The sequence below is a fragment of the Centropristis striata genome, chromosome 2 (assembly GCF_030273125.1).
Source record: "Centropristis striata isolate RG_2023a ecotype Rhode Island chromosome 2, C.striata_1.0, whole genome shotgun sequence".
Taxonomy (NCBI): Eukaryota; Metazoa; Chordata; class Actinopteri; order Perciformes; family Serranidae; genus Centropristis; species Centropristis striata.
Window position 1 is genome coordinate 16,768,634 of NC_081518.1, and position 15,277 is coordinate 16,783,910.

Sequence of the window (15,277 nt, forward strand, 5' to 3'; positions counted from 1 at the left end):
CACTGTAAAAAAACAACTGTTGTTTTTACGGTAAAAAACGGCAGCTGTGGTTGCCAGAACTTTACCGTAATAAATACGGTAAAACTTTATAAATGTATAGTACAGTATATTCTTGTTACAAACACGGTGCCAGAGTATTTTACAGTGGAGTAATGTTTTTTTAAACTGTTAAAAATACTGTTTTGGCTGATATATACATTTATGGTGTTTCATTGTTACTGAAACTGAATTAACCCATTTATCATTTTACAGTCTTTTACTCTCATGGTTAAGCAGTTATTCACCATCTAATCTAACTTTTTACAGTGCACTGGCAAGGCCTGAAATGTGGCATCTTGTTTTTACCCAGTATCTCTGTTGATACATTCTTTTTATTTATGTTTTACACAGTGTCTCAACTTGAAATCATGGTTGTATTCTAGAATATCCCAGGCTTCTTTCTTGTCCTGCCTTCAAGCTGTGTGCGTGAGCTTGCAGGGGTGTTTAAGTGGTGACATTTGTCTTCACCCTCATTCTGTGTCTGGCTTTGAAGTCCTGATGCCTCTTTTTATCCCAAATGTGACCTCCAACAACACAGACACACAAACAATATCTGTGTGAGGGCTTCCCTTCCTCCAGCCATCACCCAGAAGGACTGAGAGAAAGAGAGAAGGCAGAGAAAGAGGCTTCTTCCCTGTGAATGAAGCTCCTTTCTCTGCTGAGGGCCGGTCCACATTGACCCTGTAAAGATGGATAGGGAGGTTGTCTTGTGAAGTGATCCACGAACACGGGGGGGTGGGGGGTCTGTGTGTCTGTCCTGCACCACAACTGACCTGACAGCACCTCTGGTCCGGTTAGATGGGTGGGTGCTGCAGGGCCAAGGGCAGGGATAAGAGGAAACAAACCCAGCACAATGGGTCAGTGGGGGTTTGGGGGTGGGATGTGGAATGCATGCATCCTAAATCACACACAACTAGAGTCTACAAGGGTGTTGCTTTGATGAGTATCTGTGAATGGGATTTGTGCTAACTACCAGCTAGACTGACCATCTTATATTCAGCACTCATTTCAACTCATTGGCTACAGTAGATAGAAACTCAGAAGAAAACTCTCCATGGATTTCGCTACAATGCAAGTTAACGCTCTGGAGTCCACGAAAGCGCATGTGCATTTACTGAAGTTTTTGCAGATTTTTTTTTATTATTTTGCAGTGTGCATTCAGCATTTCAATGCATGTTTAATGCAATCTTTTGTGTTTAATGTTTTTGGTGTGTTTTTATGTAATTTTTGTAAATTTTTTGTGTTTTTTGCATTTTTTTGTGCATTGTGTTTTGTAATTTGATTATGTTTTTTATGGGTTTCTTTGTGTGTTTTTTGTATTTTTTTTGTGTGTTTTTGTGTTCAAAATGTTTATCCAGTATGTCAAAATGAAAAAAAAAAAAATCTGGTCATATAGGTGAGGTTACAATGATACCAACATGGCAGGGTGAACACTTTTTAAATTAGTAGACTTGGTCCAGACTTTATGAACTGATCAGCCTTTGTGTAATCAGGGATGTGTAGATTGTACACACAGTACACACAGTACAAACCCTCATTTTGATTCGTTTTCTTAAAATGTAGAGAAAGCACAAATCGGGTGCCATAAAACGCAGGGAGCAAGAGTCATTTTTTCCTATGCTCCTCTTACATCTTAATTCTACTTCAACTTGTTCTGATGATGAACTAACCTCACACTTAACTACAGCAGGCTGAGCAGGGATAACAACCAGTTAGAGAAACATCCATAAATAGTCTGTTTTAATTTAAACTGTGGTTATGAAGAAATCAGTCAGATTGTTAGATTAATCTGTTGCACCTCAGCACCTGTTTCTGTGAAATGCCTGTGCTGTTGTCGCTGTAGGTTCATTTGTAATGTGTGGACTGGGACATTTTGGAGGTTGGCTTGTCCTTAATACAATAATGTTAAGAAGTCTTTTTGCTGTTGTGCTTCCTGTAGTACGAGGTTTTGTTTCATACTCAACCTACCTCTTTCTTAGCCAAACATGCACTCTTACTCAACAGATAGACAGAGACTTGGTAATGAACTCTTCAACAGCTTTCGTACTCATGGGTCAAGTATTCATCATTTGCATGTTGTGAATATAGCTTTTGGCATGATTTGAAAATACAGAATTACATTTTCAGAACTTTGAGAATCAGGACAGGAATGTCTGGATCCTGAAGGATGAAATAAAAGTACTTATAGTTATAAACTCAAACAAGTTCAGTGAATATTTTACATTTGGAGCACAGACTTAAAAGTTTTCACAGCTTTTTGGTTGAAGGAGGTAAACAATGTTTTAAAGTAAGTTTTAATCCAAAAGAAGAGGAATTTCTCAGAGTCAGAAAGTGAAACGCTGACGTCCAACAGCTGCAACACAACAAACTGGTTTTGTTTGGCAACATAAAAAGTGAAAAGGAAGGAAATCAGTGGTGCTGTCAACAGAGCAGCAGTGGAGCATTCAACTCCTGGTGAGATTGGAATATTTCATTTATACATCCTGATATATAAAGCCTAATAATCTATAATAGACAAATATTATTATTATTATGATGGAGAGATATTATTCACCTCTTTACATTTAGTAATAATTCTGTCCCAGTCAGAGGAGTGTGTGGCTGATTGGAAATGTTTCTATTGGGTTAGAACCGCTGGTGAAGGAGACGCTGACGCTCCGGTGTCCAGCAGGATAATAATAATAATAATAATAAAAATAATAATAATAATGGTAAAGAGCAGAAGACAACAACATTTAATATCCTCGGCTGGTTTGAATGATAAGGCAGATGTCTCTCTCACTGGTTTATGGAGGCTTATTATAATAAACAAATAGCAGTTATTTTTCAGGTATCTTATGAACAGATTTTTTAATTCTTCAGCAAACATTTTAGAAGGATTAAATTCTGTAGGAAAAACAATCATCACCACCTCATTCTTGAGGACAATCATTAAATGTGCGATAGGTAAAAAAGTGTTCTCCCAGACTTATCATACTTTTTAATTGGAAATCAAATACAACCCCATCATTTCTGCAGTGGTTGAGGGAGGTACTATCTTTTCTGCCTTTGGAGAAACTGAGATAGAAGATATGTAAAGCCTGCAACAACTTCACTCTGACCTGGAGCCCTTTTATCGAATTCGTAGAAGGTTTTCCCTTCCTTTTTCAACACTAATTGTATTGAATACTTACAACTAATAAAAACATCAATTCACCCAATTCCTGTCTAACTATTATGTATTGTTTTTGTATTTTTCTGTTATTTATTTAATTTTTGAGAGCCTAGAGGGGGGAGTGGGGTGGGGGATGTATCTCTTTTTGTATCTAAGGTTGTAAGTTGTATATTTGTTAATGAAAAACTGCAAAAAAAGGAGAAAGGGACGAAACTGGACCACAAATAAACATTCCAACACCTACTGTCGTTGATAGGCACAATTTGACACTACAATGGAAGAAACCTTCTCCTGTACTGACATAACAGCTCCAAACATGCCCAGTCTGTTGAGTCAGGGAGATTCTTCACCTGGGAAATCTTTGCTTTGTGCTGGACTTATTTGCATAAATTTGCATATGTTTTGCATTATGTCTTTTAAGCATGTAAAGTATTCCTGATGCCATTAAGTCAAGCCTTCACAGAACCACCTGGAGCACTTCAGAACATGGACTTGTTCACACACACACACACACACACACACACACACACACACACACACACATCTTTGAAGGGGCTCATGTTAACCTTATGTCGGTAGGTATGTTGTTGCACAATCACATTCCTTTTTTAGCAGTGGGCTGGCTGACAGTTTGCCTTTTTCAGAAGTTGGTCCTATAAAACCCTAAGTAAATTTGTTTGATGAGTAATGTTTCCGTTTTCCTCAAACTGTATCCAGACGTACAGATTTGGAGCTGATAACAATTCCCTGCAGCGACATCTCTGGAGTGAAGGTGTGCACTCTACATATCACATACAGCCAGTAAAAAAACCATTCTGCCTGTCACACTCCACTAAAGTTCAGGTATGTGAGTAAGGCCGTGTTCACACCAAATCTGGCAGTGTGGTGAAAACGCAGGTAATCCCATTCATTTGAGTGGGGGTAGCGCGTTTAGGCACTGCAGGGGTTGCTGAAAACCCCCCACAGTGGCCTGAGGTGGGAAAGTCCTAACAGACTGAACCTTTGGAGAAACACAGTCAAAAACCATGCTGTGGCTGCCTATCATGTAATCAGTGAGTTAGTGAGAGGGTACAGTAAACATCCCTGTCTTTTCTGCTGCCATGGAACGAGGCGAAAACAACAACTTTGTTACAAGAAAAAAAAAAACTACTAGCACTCAGGAGTTAATGTTGTAGCTGACTACATGGAAGTTCGTTGAAAAGATTCTGTAGAGAATTTGACAGCATCTTCCCTGCAATAATCTCCAGCACAATGCACAGTCCCTCTGTTTTTATTCACGTATTTATTATTGTCTAGCTGCTGTGAAATGAATAAAGTTGCAGTTGGAAATGTCAATATAATATGTACAATGTTCTGACAGAAAGTAATTGTGAAATAAAAAGTGTACTTTGGCTCTACTGGAGAGTTAATTAGGTCACTATTGAGGTCATTATTGAGGAATACAAATATCTAATCTTTAATGACAGTAAATTGAAATTGGAACAACACACAGAGCACATCCATTAAAAGTCCTGACAAAGTCTGTATTTCTTAAGGAAGTTGACCTTCAACGTAGACCTGTCCCTTTTGAAACATTTTCATAAATCATTCAATGAGAATATTTTAACTTTCAGCATTACCTGTTTGTAAGGTAACACTAACCCTTTACAAAAGAAGGTGATAAGGTACCAAATCACCTCAACTGGCTCCTTTTAATGTGAAGGAACAGCAATTCTACTGCGAGATCCCTCCAGATGTCTGAGCTCCTCTAATCTCTGAGGCTGAGCCCAGCCACCCTACAGAGGACACTCATTGCAGTAACGTTTATCTGCAATCTCATTCTTTCGGCCACTACCAAAGCTCCTGACCATATAGGTGAGGGTTTGAAGATTGAGGCCTAAAAAAAATGGAGAGATTTGCCTTCCAGCTCAGCTCCTTCTTCACCACAATGATCCAGTACATGCCAGTGAATGCCTTCGTCTTGCGCATGTAGGTTGAGTAGTTATACCAACAGAGTCACCTGTGACCCCCTGATGACCCTGAATAGGGTATATCTTATGGTGTCATCAGAGAATCTGTTCCTGCAGAATCTTCTCGCCTCAAAATGAGGCGGCTGTGGCTCAGTTGGTAGAGCAGGTTGCCCGCCGATCGGAGTGTTGGTGGTTCGATCCCTGATCATGGCAGCCTACATGTTGAAGTATCCTTGAGCAAGATACTGAACCCCAAATTGCTCCAGATGCTGCGTTCATCGGTGTGAGAATGAATTCCCAATGGTGGCAGGTGGCACCGTTTAGGGTAGCCTCTGCCACCAGTATGAATGTGTGTGTGAACGGGTGAATGAGCGCAGTCTGTAGTGTAAAGAGCTTTGAGTGGTCGCAAAGCAACTAGAAAAGTGATATATAAGTGCAGGTTCATTTAACATCCATTTACCCAATGAGCAACACTGACGCCCAGAAACAAAATAAGAAAATACAGAGCAATGTGTTATGTATTTGATGTACAATGTACAATATCCATTTTCAGAGTTTGACATTTCTGTCGTGCTGTCGTGTATCACTGAAAACCCTACATGACTGGTTGAGTCCAGTGTCACTCAAGTATCAAAGAGACATAGTTTACTGTCCAGATACCACCTACAGTCAGTGCTCATAATACACAGTGTTCACAGCATGACATGTAGGTAGAGGAACTGTGGGAGTGTTTTGGTGAGAAACAAAAATGCACTTGTTTATTGTTTAAACATGGAACAGTTTAGTGGGCTGGTGATACTTGTGGTTTAGTGGAGGGGGGAGAAAATGAGTTCCTTTTTTCTTCTAATCTCACAACTTGCCCTTAAACATCCTTATTACCTTGAACATCATATCAGGGTGTTTCTCTTTGTTTATGAATGTTTAGACAAAAACCTTTTTGGTTAAGTGTGGCATGCAGGTTTTGTGGTTGATAGTTGACATTCCTTTTCTCATAGAAACGCAGGGTATGTGGAAAGATGAAACACATGGGTGGCAATCACTTTCATGAGGACCATCCATCCGTTTTCTGCCACTATTCCAGGTTTATTTCTGGTCCCAGCAGGTAAAGCAGGTGTCCCCTACCACAGCTATTCTCAACCTTGGGGTCCCAACCCCAATTGGGGTCGCAAGATGATTTCTGGGGGTCGCCAAGTCATTTTGGAAGTCAACTCTGTCTCCACTGTGTTAAAGTGTTCATACAATCTTAACTATTTCTTAAATGAAAAGGAAAAAAATATCTTTGGTTAAAGGGATTATATATATGTTTTAGTCTTTTTGGTCATTTTATGTTTTTTTTTGTCAGTTTGTGGGTTTTTTGGTCATTTTGTTTCTCTTTTGGGCCATTTTGTGTCTTTTTTTGGTCATTTTGTGTCTTTTTTGGTCAATTTGTGGTAATTTTTTGTCATTTTGTGGTTAATTTGATTCTTTTTTTGGGTAATTTTGTGTCTTTTCTGACAAATCCCAAAGTAGCAAGTTATTACTTTCCAAGGAATCTCTGGCTTAAAGCTGACTGTTACACACTCAGGAGGTCAGAATGGAACTTTAAACTTATAGCAAAGCACTTAGATTAAAAGTAACAATAAAATTTACAAAATATATAAATGCACAGACAGAGATGATAAAATGATAAATGGGTTAATTCAGTTTCAGTAACAATGACACACCCTAAATGTATCAGCCAAATCAGCCAAAACAGTATTTATTACAGTTTAAATAAATACATTACTCCACTGTGAAATACACTGGCACTGTGTTTGTAGCAAAAATATCCTGTAATATATATAGAAGCCATCATTTTTCCATTTATTTTTTCTAAAAATACTTTGTCTCACTGTTAAATGTACTAAACATCATATCTCTAACAAAATATACTGTAATATTTAATGGTAAAATCTTTAATTTATGCAGCATTTATAAAGTACTTTCTTGTCAATTATATGGCAGAACAGCGTTTCTTTTGATGGAAAAAGAAAAGTGAAATCAACAGTGCTAATATCATTTTACCGTAATATTAGAAAAAGTTGCACCGTATTTATTACGGTAAAGTTCTGGCAACCACAGCAAAAAACAACAGGTTTTTTGTTTTTTTACAATGTAAGTATGTTCAGTTTTGTCCTCTTTAAGTTTGCTTGATGTTGTTTTTCATCTGCTGAAAATTGAATTTAATGGCATTTTTGTCTGCACCCACTGATAATGCCCCATGAAAGAAATGCCATACTAATACGCATTATTGAATTATCCTGGCACTGCCCGGCTAACCAATATCTATCAGTGATGAAAGACACTGCATGTCAGCAACCAATACCTTTCCCTCATGTCTTGCACTCCAGAAGGAGAAAACTGACAACTTTTTTCAAACTAAAACTTGTTTTACTTGTGCCCAGGTGCAGTTTTAGACCTGGCGATTAGCCCCTTATTATTACCTATCTTCATCATATTATTATTTCAAACACAGTCTTGCCTCCTTTAACACACACTCGCTGGACACTTTTTGGTACACAGTGCAATGCAGTCTAATCCAAACCATCTGCTAGAGTTTGTAATTAGGGAAACTATATGTTTATAATTGAGGTAACAAAAGTATAAGTGTCGTCCAATATTTGGAGGGTCTGGGGGCAGTCCCCCAGCAATTTCACTCTCTCTCTCCAAGGTCATAGTTCATATTAAACATTTTGGCACAAAGACCCATGGCTATAGCTCAATAGAAAAGCCCTAAAAACTCCCCTGCTAGTGCTCCTATGCTGTTTTGGTACGTAAAATTCACTTTTGGGGGAAAAAACAAAAGCAAAAAAAAAAACACTTGATATGTTGCAAAGTGGTGTACAATGTCCTGTAGATCCTTCATACAAGATATTTTTTTGTTGAAATTACCAGGGTGGAAGTAACAAATAATATTTACTCTTGTTATCGTAAGAAAGTAATTTGTTGCACACACTTCAATTAATTACAGGTTAAATCACTGAGCATACATGCCCCACTGTTTTTCACAACCAACATACATTACAGCATTCATTTCTGTGCTCAGTTCACTTTTACCTTTAGTGAGGTGTTTGAGGACTATCTGCAGGTTGACAGTAATTCCTGACTATAGAGCCTCATTCAGCAAAAGAGGAACTTTTTACATATTTTTTTGTTCAATAGGAAAAAAGGGGTAAGAATATTCACATTTTTATCAATTATGTTGTTTATTTATTCGCCTGAAAAGGAACGCAGAGAACTCTCCACTTGAATAATCTTCTCTGCTTATACTACAGTGGGGTTGGGCTTTGGGGATTTAGATGGCCGACACTGTCAGGCCGGGCTCAAGTCAGGACTCAGATGCAGAGCAGGTGAACTTGGTGTTTCTTTATTGTTCTCTTTATTAAGAACGCAGCAGAGTAAATCCTCACAGAGTGAAAAAAGGGCTATGAAACACCTGAATCTGAGTAAAAACCTAAAAAAGAAAAGTCGCTCCAAAGGAGGAAAAAACACTGAACCTACTCTACCTCTACTCTAAAACTAAATAGATGAATCTTAATCTAAGACAAGGGGAAAACTAACTGAACTCTCAAGGGGAAAACAATAAAATAAAAACTCCTACAAGTTAAAAGCGATCCAAAAGGGAGGCATAAAACCTGATAGGAAAAATAAAAGATTCTACAAAAACACTATGAAAAACTGGATCAGGACTAAAGGAGGAAAAATAAAAAAAGAACACAAAATCACTCCAAAAGGACGAAAAACAAAACGGCTGACTCAAAAACTATGAAACTAAGAACTGCGCTTAATTAATAAATTACAAAGAAAAATCACTCTTGCGAGGAATCCAAAAAGGCGAAAACAAGACAAGCTGTGGCAAGAAGGAGACAAGTGGCTGGTATGGTGACGGGGTCAAACACACTGGACCAAGACAAGGGAAAACACAGACTATTGGAACACATGGAGGGAAGGGAGCACCAGGTGAACACAGACTATTGGAACACATGGAGGGAAGGGAGCACCAGGTGAACACAATCGGTGATTAGAGGACACAATCAGACGGATGACACACGAGGAAGGGCAAGTGACCTGAAACGAGAATTTCAAAATTTCAAAGAGACCAGGACACAAAATAAAACACCACCTCACCGTGGTGTGACACAAACTTGACTGCTAAGCTGACTAAGGCCAGTTGGAAAATTTGAACATATTGTTTGAAAATTAAAATGTAAAATTAAATGAAATTAAATCCAGTCCCAATGTTCACTGCAAAAGCATGTATGGAGGCGGCGAGGTGAGAGGTCAGTGTGATGGATGGGTGAAGCAGGTGTCTACTCACAGACTTGCAGTTACTGTTACTATCTATACAGTAACCCTCACCAGTGTTTTTCCTTCATCTGAAACAAGTGTTTGAGTTTTTCAAAACCCAAAACACTCCTCAACTAGAGTGTATTTGCCTTGAGAATAATATTTCCCTTACCATAACCATACCTTTACTCTCTGAAAGGGATTATTTCATACAGAGAATCATTGAACAATGATTCCTTTTTCTCTGCTTGTCTTCTTTGCAGTCAACCATTACATACAATAAACACTTAAAGCTGTTATTAAACTAATTTGCCCAAACTTCACTAGTTTGAAGCAAACATTGAACAGGAAAACAATGAAAGGTGATGATCTTGGCTAAATTTGCTGGGCAACAAGGTCAGTAGATTCCTAATTACATGAGCACAACAATGCATGTTATGGCCAAAAAACTTTTGTGTATGTGGAACTGTGTGTGTGTATATATTCCAGGGCGACCTTCTGAGACGACCCTCCTCATTGATCCCAGCAGCTGCTCCTCATCGACTAAACATGCTCTGCTGCTTAATTCTACACCACAATCATGGTAATATTGGCTATTGATTGTGCAGCTGAATTATCAGTCTACACACAAGGACAAAAACAAGGATTATGAATTGATTTGTTGTGTATTCCCAGCCTTATGTTATATACTCTAACATAATCCTATAGTGTGGTGTCTATCATGTCTTGTCAGCAATGTTTCAAGTGTGACAGGAATAAGTGAAAATATCCAATTTAATTAGGGCTGGGACTCGATTAAAAAAATCAATCTAATGAATTAGAGGCTTTGTAATTAATTAATCGAAATTAATCACATTTTAATCGCATACAAATATTTGACCTGAGAACAGTGAGAAGTAATGTTTTTCACATGGATTTTTAGTATACCATTGAATAATGACTGAATAAGCTTAAGCAACAAAAATATTGTTTATTTTTGTCCAAGTCCAACAGACCAGTGCAATTTTTGCCATTAAGTGTAGCAATAGCATATTTAGAAATATAGTACATTTCATAAATTCAGGTAGCCTATAGGTAGGTAGACCTTCTGTAAACTAGAATACTTTGGTTTTTTAAATAAAACACAATCCACGCTAGCTACCACGCTAGCTGCTAGCTGCTATATGTTTTGCATTGAGGTGATACTTGAGGCTGGATGTGCTGCGGTGATATGTGAATTCCTTGTTGCATAGCAACACAACCATGCTCTTATCGACGCTTCCATCCGTTGGTTTTTTGTAACAAAATGTCCCATCATCCACGGGGCCAACCAAAGCGTCTCATCAGCTTCTTCCTTCATGTTCACTGTGGTTTTTGTTGTCTGAACTCATGAACGCTAGTTGGTGCTCCAGTATAATCGCTCAATCGTAACTCATCCAGTGAGAAACGTTCCGCGGTGCAAAAATAAGTGCGATTAAAATGCGTCGATTTTTTTAACACGTTAATTTTTGTGTAATTAATTAATCTTAATTAACGCGTTATCGTCCCAGCCCTAAATTTAACAGTTAAGATAATTTAACAAACTACTGGGAATTTTCACTTACCATCAAAGAATATTAATTAGGTAGCAGGCACATGTGATGACCCTCTATTCTGTAGGTGTTGGTACTTTATAGACAGACACAGTCTGTCCCCACAGTGCCTTTATTCGTCTGCATTCACAGTGAACATACATTCCATGAGCTTCCAATCACGACTGCATACACATATCTCCAGCAGAGGACTAGCTCTCCAGAACCAGGCTAGCAAACATGGCAGAGAAATCAAAGTGCATAGCTTGTTTATCGTTGTTCAAACAAAAAAGTACAAAATGGGCAAAACCTACCCAGACGTGCAGTTCAGTGTGTGCATCAATGTGCTCAATATCATGTACAGAGTCAGAAATAACTACTGACAATCTAGATAGATAGATAGATAGATAGATAGAAAGATATACTTTATTCATCCCAAGCTGGGAAATTACATTATAATTAAATTAAATTAAAGAACAACCTAGGCATACTTCAAGCAATAAAATATAAAAATACAATAAAATGTAATGTAAAAATAAAGTGTCTAAAGAAGGAGTATGTATTAAGGAGTAGAATTCCAGTGCAGAATAAATATGAATATGCAGTATAAAATCTACTGTGCACTGCAAAAAACATTAACTTTCCAAGTATTTTCTTCTTATATCTAGCAATAGTATCTTAATTATCTTGTTTTGAGTATAATGTAGCTACGGACTATAGCTTCATGTGCTTATTTTAAGAACATGTGTCTTTTTTCTTTTTTCAGTCTTGTGTAAAGACTTCTCTTTAGGATTGACATTGTGAGCTTTTTCATGCTTTTCAATCTATTCAACTGTTGAATATGGTGAGTTTTTACCTAAAATATTGGTTCCAATTGAGAGTTTTAGTGGCATGTAGCTTAAATGCTATTTCAAGCATTTTCAACCCACCAGTATCTACCCACAGATATTGAAATGAGAAAAAACTGCTGCTCGTCTCAAGACATCATTGTTTTTCCAGTGTCCAGTGATATTTTTACTTACTTAAAGAATTCTTACAAAGAAAAAAATACTTACTGCACTGGCAGATCATTTTACTTGTTTCAAGCATGAATTTGCTTATTTCTAGTTATTTATTCCTCTATTTTTTGTCAGTTGGTTTTTGCAGTCTAACAGTCACTAACAGTTGAGGCGTCGTCCCTAGCAACAGTAAGAGTGGGCACAGCGTCGGGAATGTGAGTCTGATACTTTGTCTATCAACACGTCATCAGTCAAATCAGCAGATGGCTCAGTGGCACTTTCTTCAGTACTCAGCTGTTGACGTTGAGTGTTCACTTTCTGGTTCTCTCCTCAGACACAGGCTGGATGACACAACCATCCATAGGTTCAGGGGCGTTTACAAGACTTTGCACAACTTTTGAGTCATATCAAAATTCATCCTGAGACCCATCGCTGTTCACAACAGTCAAGTTTAGGTTTAGTCATTTGATGCGTCAGTGGATTATTGTCAGTCCACACAGTAAAATCATGGCCTTTTAGCCATGGTTGTACTCTACACGACAACAACACACGCCATTTGTAAAAGCTGGCAAAGCAGTTTTCCCAACTTAGCGACTTTGTTGCTAAATTTAGTGACTTTTCAGACCCCCTTAGCGAGTATTTTTCAAGAAAGCAACTGGAGACAAATTCAGCGACTCCTTCCCGGAGGCCGGCTTGTTAAGAAGAGCCGCCGTTAGCTGCAGTTAGCTCTGTAGCAGTACAGTGTGTATGTGCTGCAGGAAGTGTTCACTTAGCGATCTCTGTTCGTTTACAATAAGCACCGGACATGCACAGTTAGCGATGCCGTTAATTCACAATCAATTATGATCAACGGAGACTGTGCATAATTAGCCATGCTGCTTTCAGCTGCTGACGTTGTGCACGGTTAGCGACGGCAAAAACCATACATCACCTCCAGAGTCTCTAAATCCCTCTGGGGGCTAACTTGTAGTGGAGACACGCAGAGTGAGCGGACTTTTGAGAGGGTGTGGCCGGAGACTTTCAGGTGGCCACTTTTCCCCTAGTTGAAACACGGCTATACTTGGGATAAAACGGCCCCAAGGCCATCTAATGAGACGTCTGTAGATAGCAAAAAAGGCTCACTAGTCTGGATGGGCCAAAACAACAGAATTAATCAGGGCCTGTTTCAGTTCATGTTCATGGTCAGCAGTCCAATTAGACAACTTCAGTTTGCAGCTCACTACAGCACTTTCAGACTTACGGCCTGTTTTTGTTTCTGACCAGCCAGCAGTGAGAAGAGGGGCTTTGGTAGGGCAGAGTACCCTGGAATGAAGTGCTGATAAAAGTTAAGTATCCCAAGAAAGGATCAGACACATTTCACAGACGACGTCACTCCGCCAACCTCCATTAAGTCAGACATAGTCATGCTTTTTGTGTTCTCAACCTTGCCTGGGCCAGTTGAAACTACATGCTCGTCAACAATGTGGCCAAGGAATTTGACAGACTTCCTCAAAAAATTACATTTCTTGGGTGCCAATTTCAAGCTGTGGGCAGTCTCAAGACGGGCTAGTGCAGAACTTTCATCAGGAGCAAAAACCAAAATATTGTCCAGGTAACATAACAGACTCTCTTTTACACACGCACGCACGCGCGCACACACACACACACACACACACACACTCTCTCTCTCTCCCTCTCTCTGTCTCGCGAAGAGGGCAGCAAATATGTACTGTAGCTCCACGTGCTTGTAATTTTCTGGTTTCTCTCTTTCTGTTTGTCTGTATGTCTTTCTCCCCTCCTCTCCATCTTCTCCACCCATACTGCGGTTCCTCCATCACCACATCAAGAGCAGGGAAAATTCAGAAAGAACGCTGAGAACGAGATCCTTCCCACTACACACTCTTTTTCAGAGTCAAGTCAAAAAGGACAAAGCTGTGTAAGAGAGCCTGTCACCTTCTCTGTGTTCTCAAGGTCCCACCATGTTAAAGGTCAATGTAATCACTTCATATGATATCTCATGAAATATGACGTTTTATTTCATGTTGTCAAACAGTTGCATGATCTCTGTGTTAAACATGTGGCTATTTGGAACTGCACTAAGTTCACTAACTGCACTATGGAACAGTAATTCTTACTCTCCTCCTCTAGCTTCACAGGATGAAATGTATGTTTCTTTTTATGAAAACCAACATGTCTACTTTGTCAGCTTTGAGCCTGTTCCTGTTCTCATCAAGGATGTTTGCGACAGCACTAAAAAATGTTATTTTCGTTCGCTTTAAAATACTATACCAAAAATATAGACTTCAACATATCATTGCACAAGTAAGCAGTAGTACGCAGTCGCAGGTGAAGTCTAAAATATGATAATAGATGAAAAAAATCATCTATCCACTCATATTTAGAATGGGTTATTGAGTGTGGAAAACGGCATTTTCCCTCTATTTTCCGAGAGCTATAAACTATAAAAAATAATGCCAGTTGTGTGAAGTTTGAGTTTAGACATGAAACATGTTTTAAATAGAGCACAAATTTAGTTTCTGCCAAACAAAAGGTTGCGGAGCGGTCCGCACATTCTCACGGCAAGTTCACTTTTCATACATGTGGCGTGTGCGGGAAAAACAGCGTGTGCAATGTTTTTGTGCGTACGCATCGTTGATACATTAGGCCCCTGGTGTTTCCTGTTTGGCTTCAGTTTGCCATGTTGTGCTTTCAGCATATTTTTTGAGCATGCAGTACCTTTGAGCAGTGATGGGCAGTAACATATTAGAAGTAACCATTACTGTAATCTGATTACTTTTCTCAAGTAACAAGTAAAGCAAGGGATTACAATTGCAAAAAACGTATTTAGATTACTTTTAGAGTGTGTCATGACAAACATGTATGAGCGGTGCGACGTCAGTGGTAACAAACACGTGTGTCAACAAGAGATGGAGTGCGATAGATAGCAGGACCAGGCAGCGTTTAATGCCTGAAGGAACAGACGTTACTTTGAGTTTGACTCTGTAAAAAGTGGCAAAAACATTAGTGTCCGCTGTACGTTCTACGTGGGAAGAAACTTTGATCTACAGCGAAAAATTCCACCTCAAATCTGAGCAAGCAGCTAGTAAGCCGGCACAGGAATGTGAAACTGATTGGGAAACCCCCAGATCCCCCCACTGACATGAGCGCTGTGGCTACCACATTCAATTCAACCGGGCAAACCTCAGCAACACAGCTGCCACACAGTGAAATCAGCATACCCAAATTAACACTGTAAGAGTTGATCTTAACACTTTTAAAGTGTCTATATGGGCCCACACCTCA